A 9,847-nucleotide genomic window follows, 5' to 3' on the forward strand; every position below is an offset into this window, starting at 1 on the left:
ATTTGCATGCACACTTCACTGGTAATTAACATTAACACTGAACCTCATTCTGCCTCTTAAGAAGAGCAAGTTTTATCAGCCCTTTACACAAAAAGCATCATTGTTTGCTGGGAGCATCTAAGAAAAAAATTACTTCATAATAACTTCTTGCTACCAGTAACATCTGCTACACATAAAGGGGTGCATGTATGTTTTTGTAATCAACCAGCCTGTAACATACAGTCATAAATGACACAGGAGCAAGAAAAATAGGATGGCTGCTTTGTGAAGAGTTGTATGTATCATTAATTATTATAAAAAGATGGATGTAGAAAAGTCAAGCTTTACACAGTCACCTTACAGCTAGGGCAGAGTTCTCTCTAATGTTTCCACAGATTTAGGGGTGAGGGAAAGTTGTTCTTCTGTTTATTTCATATTTATTTTTTAAAATTTGTTTACTATCTTGAAATACAATTTGGAAACTCAAAACAACAGTGCTTATCTCTTCCCTACTGTCATTGTTATGTCATCTGCAGGTAACAGCTGGAAAAGTGTTTGTGGTCTCTGCTTACTCCCATTGCAAAGACTCTTCCCCTACCAAGAAGGGCTCTGATACCTCACTTGATATTTTCATTCATTTAAAAAAAAAAAAAAAAAAAAAAGACGTTTGTGCAATTGATGCATACTCATCCAGAATTTTTTCTCTCAGAAAGAAATGCATATGTTGTTACAAGAAAACTTAAATAGCTCACACCAGAAGCAGAAGTCCCTTCCAGCTGTCTATGCCTGTTAGGAAGCCATGCTAAATGCTATGCATGTGCAACTCCTGTCTTTTCAGCTCTCACTGAAGCATCTCCTGAAGATGCAATGCAACTGAAGCAAGAACACACACACAAACAAAACAACAACCAGACCAAGCAAAATCCCATTGAAGTAGACCTTTTTTTTTTTTTTTTTTTTTGGCTGACTTAGGTTTATTTAGTCCTGACCCTTTAATACATTGCAGAAAGCATTAAACCTTCCATAAACAAACACTTTGAACATCTCTCAGAAACCTAACTGTATATATATGGCAATCATAAAACACAAACATCGAATGACCAAACTCTGGGTGGACAAATAAGCAAAGAGCATAAAAAAAATCTTAGAGTTGCCATTTGTTTTTCACAAGGCCGTGTTTTGGTGCAAGACCATCAATTACCCAGTCCAATCTTTTAAAAAGTTGTTTAGTAACAGCTGGAAAAACACATATAGATCTTTCTCAGATCTGTTATTTGAAGCCCAAGGCTTCAGCCCTTACAGATTTATTTCAAAAGCCATTCTTGCCATTGCCTTACAGAAAGATTTGTTGTGACAGAGCAGATCAAAAAGGCAAGTATATTGGTGATAACCATTTCTGCATGCAGCAGCTGCATTATCCAGGTAAAAGGGAATCAATGACAAGATACAAAGTACATCTTTTTGATTTCTTCCAGACCCAACAGCATGGAGCATGCCTGAAGATTGGACAGACTGATCTGATTCTCTAGATAATAGGGTGGGGGACATGGGGCTTTAGGGCCTCAAAAAGGTACAGGCAAGACAGTCTGAAAAATCAAGAGTGATTCTGGTCAGAGTGGTCCTTGCCCCTTGCATGAAGATGTTCAATGCCAACAGATAACTTTCTGGCCGTACTTCCTAATAAAAGTAATTGACAATGTGTATTTGTACCCTAGATGCCGTTTGCTGTGGGATGGTGGGTGTCTGTCCCCCCCACCCCCAATGATCAGACTGGAGTTTTGTTCCATTATCAATGCAGTTCCATCCTCCCACCCATTCAAACTCCTTCCTAACCTCACCTCTTACAGAAGAAAAAAGTTACTGCCAGCTTGTGCTTTTTGATCAACGTGTCAACATTTTCAAAGAAAAGTGATAGACTACAGTCTTCTGCATCTAAAGGGGACTCGGACATTCAAGAAAATATTGTTTGGGCACACAGTGCTGGATAATCAGTGGTATCACCTGAAATAAGCAGGGGGGAACGGGAGCAATATACTTTTAGAAGTTCTTGTGTCAGTGGAATGAGAAGTGAGCGAGTGGTGACTTGGAAAGTTCCTCCACATTCTGGCTCTTGTGCAAGCAGCGAGAGTGAAGCTACCATGGCACTGGCATCAACATCACCATCTACTTTGAGGATTTAATCTAGTATTGAGCATTCTTCAGGACAAGACATGAAGGGTGAGGGTACCCTTCCTAAATTTAATATAGCTTCATACAAAACACGATTGATTCTCTCTACCAAGCTGGCAGCCATACTGCAAGAAACATACAAAATTACAGCTGTTATTCCAGTTTTCTTACATGTATCAAAAGTTTTTCCTCACTGCAATAAAGGGATCTGTTTGTAAATATTTCATGAGCTCCTTGGTGGTTTTGCCAGCCAAGTTTCTCTCACAATGTGTTGGAAAAAGACAAGGCAGACTTCTAGAAGTATGCCACTTTTCAAGTAGGAAATTCTGTGAGTATGATGTAAGAAGAGATTTTTCCAGTCTTTTGACATTTGAACAAGTGCCTTCAAAGCTTCTGCACAGCCTGCTCCAGAGCCCTAGTTTTCTATGATTTCATGAATTACGTTTTTATATTAAGGTCTGACATTTTAAAAATCATAATTAAGGTGCAACTATTTACAAATCTGAAACAATTTCAGTTCATGTCATTTTTGCAGATTGGCATTAATTCAACATGTACTCAGATAATTTATGTCAGCGTCTGAGTGCTCAGGTTGCTTACCCTGTGGCATTCACAGGGCTGTGGTCACAGTAGCTGGATGAGGAGTGCAAGTCATCAACCCAATAGGACAAATAAGGCAATTCTGAAACTGAATTAAGTGCTACTATGGGATTATTTTTTCTAAGGATATGAGGGGAAAAAGAAGTTATGCCAAGAAAGTCATCATTGCCATCTGACCTCACCAGTGACAGGAGTTATAATGGAAAAGTTGCACAAACAATGAAGGAAACAAGCAATCCAACACTGGCCAAGTACTGGGCTGAATGACATCGTGGTTTGCAGGCAGAGGGAGAGACATACATTTTGTGGCTGTCAGCAGAGTTTCACTGAGTCTAAAATGCTGATTGACTGAGACGAAAACCTATGGCACTAATCCAGCTGCTGAAATGAGACTGGGGATCAATGAGGTTTCCTTTGCTAGAAAGGAGAACACATACACCACCCCCACACCCTAAAAAGAAAAAAAAAAAAAAAGAGAGGGAGGGGTGGGATTTTGTTTACCGAACAGGTCTGTTTCCAATCGCAGACTTCCACTGCTACAGAAGGTTAATCTCAACTCCTGCTTTATAGCAGAGGACAGAAAAACCTCTCACAAAGGTCTCAGCAATTCTTTTTAGATAGCACATACGCTGTATAAAACAGCCCTTAGATAAGCAAGAGTTAAACATACCACTGGCCAAGCAGGGCAAGTTCTAATGTTTGTTCTTTTTCTGTGCCATTTTTGCCCTTCCTCCTGGATCCCAGTGCAGGGACCATGCCTTCCTTGCTACATGTCACTTGCACATGCATTACACTATGCTCAAGATTTTTTCCAGCAATCCGTGAACCCTTAGCAGTTCCAACAACATTCAGGCTGGATGGATAAAATGGAATCCTATGAATTGTAACAAAAAATCCATTTGGTTGGAGGGACCCAGTCTAAATACAGTACAATAGCAGGTGACATTAAATATTTAAACAGTGACTAAGTCTTTCATAAACAAAGTAGTGAAAAAGGCCATTACACTTGTATCTTTCCACTCTGTAAGGTAGTTTTTAAGCAGCATTGTGTTTCTTTCATCCCAAATCCACTTGAGTAGCTGATGCAGCACAGAAGGCCGTTTTGCAGGCAGTAAAGACCTGCTGCAGATGGGCCCAAGGAAGCAGATCAGAACTGGATATTGTGCATTAAGAAAATGCTCAGGGATGATGTTAAAAAAAAAAAAAAAATCACACTGTTGAGATGCTTTTTGAGCTGTTCTCAAGCTCCATATTAATTTAAAATAACCAAGCAAATCTTTGGTGTTGCTGCCACTTGGATGGATACAGTCTAGTTTTCCATTGTCAGCAGCATACTGACTTAGGATTTTTTGTTTGGTTTTGCCTTTATTTCAAAAAAACACAGATGGGGATGAAGGGATGGTATAATGTTTAATCAACTTAGAGATCTCACCTTTACACCTGCTGTTCTAATTCCCTACAAGAAAAGTCAGGGGTAAGAAAAAAGTTTATGAACAATTAGCCAACTTCTTTTTTTCTTACAAGGAATTTTCAGCAGCCCTTTTGCCTGGCAAATGAGGTGTGAGTCCTCACGAAGCACATGCCCAAGTTATACTTCACGAGCTTTCTGAAGACACAGACATTGGGCACAAAGCAAAAAATTTACAGCACACACTAATTTTAGCTTCCTGTTTGCACCCAAGAGGTATATCTAGGATCACATGCAGTGTGAATGATTTCCCTCCTGTGTATTTTGAGTCACTTTATTTGCAATATGACCCCCCACAAGATGACCATAAGCAAGCAGCAATAGAAGATGAAATCACGTGTAGAGAGGTCACCAGGGGAAACAGCCTTGGCCTGCCTGCACTGAATCAAGCAGAACTGATCAGGAGCTTCGCAACTTCTTTAGTGCCTTCTGCTGGTAAAGCCAGTGCTGCTGCTACTTCTGGTAAACCTTAACTAAGGACCAGACTGCCTTGCACCTTTTCCTGAAAAAACCCACAGTGGTAGGAAATAACCTCTCCCAGAAGATGAACTGACAGATCTCCAGCTGAAAGCAAGCAATGTCTGAATTTCTGGTGCCACTGCTAACACAGGAGTCACTCACATACACTTAGTTACAGGGCTGAGCAGGACAGAAAAAACAGTTTAGTGGAGTTTGCTTTTAAAAAGAGAAACATTAGGAAGCTACAAATAGGAAAAGGTTGGCAACGTGCTACCGCTGAGTGGTAGCAAGTGTCTGGTCTCTCTCAAGAGGCAGTAATAAGCTGTATGACTGCAGCGTGCTGTTTTCTCTGCAGACAGACACAGAATACTGCCTCAGTGAAAGTGCTCTGCAGCAAGCAGCATTATCCATCAGAGAGAGGAGAGAATTAGATAAAAAACCTAGCAGTCTAGTAAAAGAACTGATGCTGAAGATATGGCAACATTTTACATACACGTAAAAGGGAAAGAGCCTTTATTTTAACTAACAGGATGGCCAAACTCTCTCCTACTCAAGAAGAGGGTGTGGAAGCAGGGGGACAGCCAGAGAGATTAAACTGATATAAACTCTCTAGAAGACTTGAGAGAGAATATTGGCTGTAAAAGATAAGGATACCCCACCAAAAAGGAGAAAAACAAAGGCTAAGTCCTTAAGTAGCTCTTCTCAGATGGGGAAAGAGCCAAGACGCTTAATGCACAAATTGAGAGCTTTCTCCCCTAGCGTAAATGCAACTAGACTAAACATGGGGGTTGGTTTGTTAGTTATTTCTACACCTATGACTTTTTAAAGAAAGCAAACTGCTTACTCTGAGCATACAATACAGTTAAACACTGTATTCACAATCTAAATCACACTTAACTCTGGCTAGATAAAGTAATCTGGATAACAGCAAGGCATCCCTTGTCCTAACATGCGGTGGATCTATGAACTGGGACTTCAGCAAGTGGCCTGGTTCCCCAGTACTTCACCCACTTACTTAACAGTAACAAAGTGCGTTCCCATTCAAGCAGCACTGCCCAGAGAAGAGTTGACAGCACAAGGGCCACAGGCACAAAAATAACTTCCAGTAACTACTGGCCACACTGGAGGCTCTGTGCTGGGAGCATATTGAACCCCATAGCTCACAGGATACAGAACATCACAGAGTTGAATAAGCTTTAGTAAAATGAACAAAGAGGTCTTAGGATTTGCTAATTTTTCAGTATCACTGTAACTTAGCTTGCTTTAAAAAACACTTTGCATTATCAGTTATTTCAAATACATGCAGAAAATGCATGTAAGTCATCATGGAGACAACCACCACTAAGGTAGATTGCAGCAAGTGTTTAATAGTAACCACAGGAAGTCAAGAGATTAAGAAATATAATTTCTTCTAGCTGAAATACCAATGAGTCTCAGGTAGGTGCTACATAATTACCTGAGTTTGTGCAGACCACTAAGGTAAATGCGTTCTTAAGTAGCATCAAGCAATCACCATTTGAACTCCATCAAGTTATTTTCCACTGCGTCCCACTGAGATAGCATAAAATCTCTTAAGTACCAATCCCCAGTTCCAAGAACTCGATATTTGGTTGACAGTTCAGGTCATATATTTAAAGCATTTTGGAGCCTTATCAGTTATGACAAACACCTTTTACAGTCTCAGTAGTTGTCAGCATACCGCATATCGATCACAAGCTGTTTCATCATAAACCTTTCCCGTAACTCAAACTTCTAAACCACTCACCATTTTATCAAGGGTGTCCCTCCCCATCCTAGATAGATTCACCATTTAAAGTCAGTCTAAAACTAGAGGAAATTTAAGGTACTAATGAAAGGATAATCACTTCTCATGCCACGTAGTGAATTCATACCAGATTCCCCTCAGGAGACGAAGAAAAGGACCAGTGACATGCAGATCCTCCCAGTTAGGAACCCTAACCCAGGAGCCAGCATTAGACAGGTTAGGATGAGGCACTGGCCACAAGTCCCCAGCCCTCCCTGTACTCACAAGGGAAGTAAGCTGCTAAGCAGCAAATGTGTGGGGATGACTAAACTGGGGGCAGGATAGGGCTATTCAAGTACTTCTGTTATCTGCAGCATAAATCTACAATGGCAGTAATGTCTGCAGTTAGAGCTGTTTGTGTTATCTCACTCCATTCTGTTGCTGTTATTTCATGTTTACAGTCATCTTCTTCAGATCTTTTTGTTTTGTTTTTTTTTTTGCTGTTACCAAAAGATACTCAGGTTCATCTAATGCCTTATTTATATCCCACCAGCAAATTCACTGAAGTAACAGATGGTGGTTGATGAACCCTAGACATTTTTAACATGTGCTTCTCGTGTTGGTTTCATTAATTTATAACCAATCAATAATTTATATATAAACAATTAATTCAATGTTCCTGCTGCTGTCCCTGCAACAGCACAGAACCATCCGAACCACACGAAAGGACTGCCTCAAACACGGGGCCTGCTAAATAACTTCTCAGAAAGTCCTCAGTCTTGCCCTGCCAGAAGAGGTCCTACCTGAAAGGCCGCATTGCACAACTGGCTGTTTGCACAGAAAAAAGCACACAACTAGAGGAAAGGCCACATGAAGGTGCATTTATGAAAGACAACATTAAATCTTTCAGAATGGATTCCTGGCATCCCAAGATATACCACAAAACAGGTCTCACAAAAAAAAGAAAAAAAATAAAGTAAGTAAGCCCAAAGGAACCTCAACAGCATCTTAGTATAGAATTTTGCATGGAGAAACCTTCCTTTTTAAGAAAGGAGACAAAAGGGGCTGGACTTGGAGGCACAACCAGGTACAACCGGTGATTAAGTGATGACTTTCAACAAGAGAAGCCATTCTGAAAGGAAAAAAAAAAATAAACTTGTCCTTCAGGAATAGGGTTTCCTGCTTTCATAGGGTTAAGAGGAAATCCTTGTTTGCTCAGTGTTGGGAACATTTAAATTATTTTCTCTAAAAAGTCTGCATAATTAAGGCTGGCCTCGGTTGGCCTTCCAGCAACTACTGTAGCCACTCTGCTGGTTTCACACAGCTGGAGCAATGTTTACAAGAGCTGAAGAGCTGAGCTCTTCTCAGAACATGGTGGGTGGGCTGGGAACAGTGGGCACAAAGCGTGCTCACACTGCACAGCAGCAAACTGTGTACTCACCAACATCACCACCCCACTCTCTGCTCAGAGCTGGTAAGAAATACTTAAAAGCCAAACCACGCACCTCAGTTTGTCAGGCATCCCTTGATACTTCCTATAAATATCTTCCCATCAGCATGTCCTCCCAGAAATGCCCATTAAATTACTCTTACTGCAGTGCAGAAAGGATTATTTATAAAGCTCCACATTAGCAATCCTTTAGTGAACGCTACAGCAATATAAATGTAAAGGCACTTTTTGAAAGGGAGGAATGTTTTCCCATCATGAAATATTATCAAGAGAACATTATCTTCAATACTTTAATACATTTGAGTCAAAAGGCTACATGTGTGGTTTGACTATTTGGTCTGAAATGGACTGCATTTACTGTATTCATGTAGAAAACATTTTTTAAGAGTTATTTCCTTGTGCCTGTAAACGAAAGTCAGTTTATGCAGGGGGAAAAATTCAAGAAATTGAGAAAAATCACAGGTTACCGATCTTATTCAGTGTTGAGATACTGTGTGAATAAACTCTTGATGTGCATGTAAACAAAGATAACTCTAAGCTAAATGTTAATGTGATGCTTCAAACACACCAGACTGCTGAAGTGAGAACTAGATGAGCTCCTTTTACAAATGAAGCTCAGATGTGGGGAATATCAGAGGAAACCAGGGCCATGTCGTCTCTCTTGCTTTGGGCTGAAAGCTGGCCCAGACTGCTTGCACAATCCCTTCCGAGAAAGGTTCAAGAAAATCACGCAGCAGATAACCTGATATAAAACTGCTTGCTGTGCAGAGGTTACCAAGCATCCACCACACAGAAGTGGGACGTATTCTAAAGAGGGAATATACAAAGAACAGGTCAGAGAAACACAAGACCCTTAGATCTGAAACATAGTCTAGGCTGTGCCACAAGGAAGTTTTGCAAACACAATTTGAGGAGCTACTCATGAGCATCAAAGGTAGAACAAAAGCTTTCCCTTTGCACTGATTGTATTATATTATCCTTGGTATAAACTGCCACTTCCATTTTCTTTTCCAAACAAACAAACCCCCACCATCTTTACTCCTTTTAGCACTGAAAAGCTACCCCAGTGAGAGGGAATAGTTTGGTCTGTCATCCAAATCACTCATGTCAACTACTTGCAAACCTTACCACTGGTGAGGAAGAAGAGAGGTCAAGTTCCAGATCCTAAGATTTCATTTATATTTTGTGAAAAACACCTTGTCATAAACATATCAGACTTGAAGTGATTTAAGGGCAGCAGCCATGAAACTTTATATAATTTCTATAGGATATCAGCAGAACCCATTTAAGAGAGAAGAGGGGATAACTGGTATTCTAACTGCACCTTCCAGCAAAGCAGATTCTCATACTGGTTACCCTTCCACGTAGCACAGCTACTCACTCACAACAACAACTAAACAACATGCATCTGAAAAGCACTATTTGTTACTTATATCACAAAATTACTGAAAAGCTGATCTCCTTGGTATCAATGCTCACCAGTTGATTTGGGGCACTAAGGATGGAGTGTTTCTAATAAAAACACTGAAAAACACCCCATGGTTTATTGTGTGTAAAAAATAAAAACGAATGATAAACCACAGAGTCTTATTTTTCCTGGGTACACTGAACAATAGAGAAAAACATTCAAGTGTGTGGGGGGAGGGCAGTGGTTTTGAGCATTCAGGAAAAAATGCAAGTCCTTTTACACAAAGAGTTCATAGAGTTTGATTTTTAGTGGTATAGTCTGTTAAACTGCAGTCAAGTTTGTCCTGTGTGCTTCACACAGTTGATACCTATACCTAATATGATGCTGAATATTTCTGAAATCAGTAACAATAGGTAGGAACAAGAAGAATTTCTGAAAAGACATGCTGTGCTTGCTAAATAGAATTCAAAACTTACTTGTTAATTGTAGTAGCATTTCTAAGGAATTTCCAACTCCAATGCCAGCATTAGAAATTCAAGGGTGCTTAAGGGTGTCTTGTTTTGTGTTTTT

This window comes from Aythya fuligula, chromosome 12, assembly GCF_009819795.1.
Source record: "Aythya fuligula isolate bAytFul2 chromosome 12, bAytFul2.pri, whole genome shotgun sequence".
NCBI classification, from domain to species: domain Eukaryota; kingdom Metazoa; phylum Chordata; class Aves; order Anseriformes; family Anatidae; genus Aythya; species Aythya fuligula.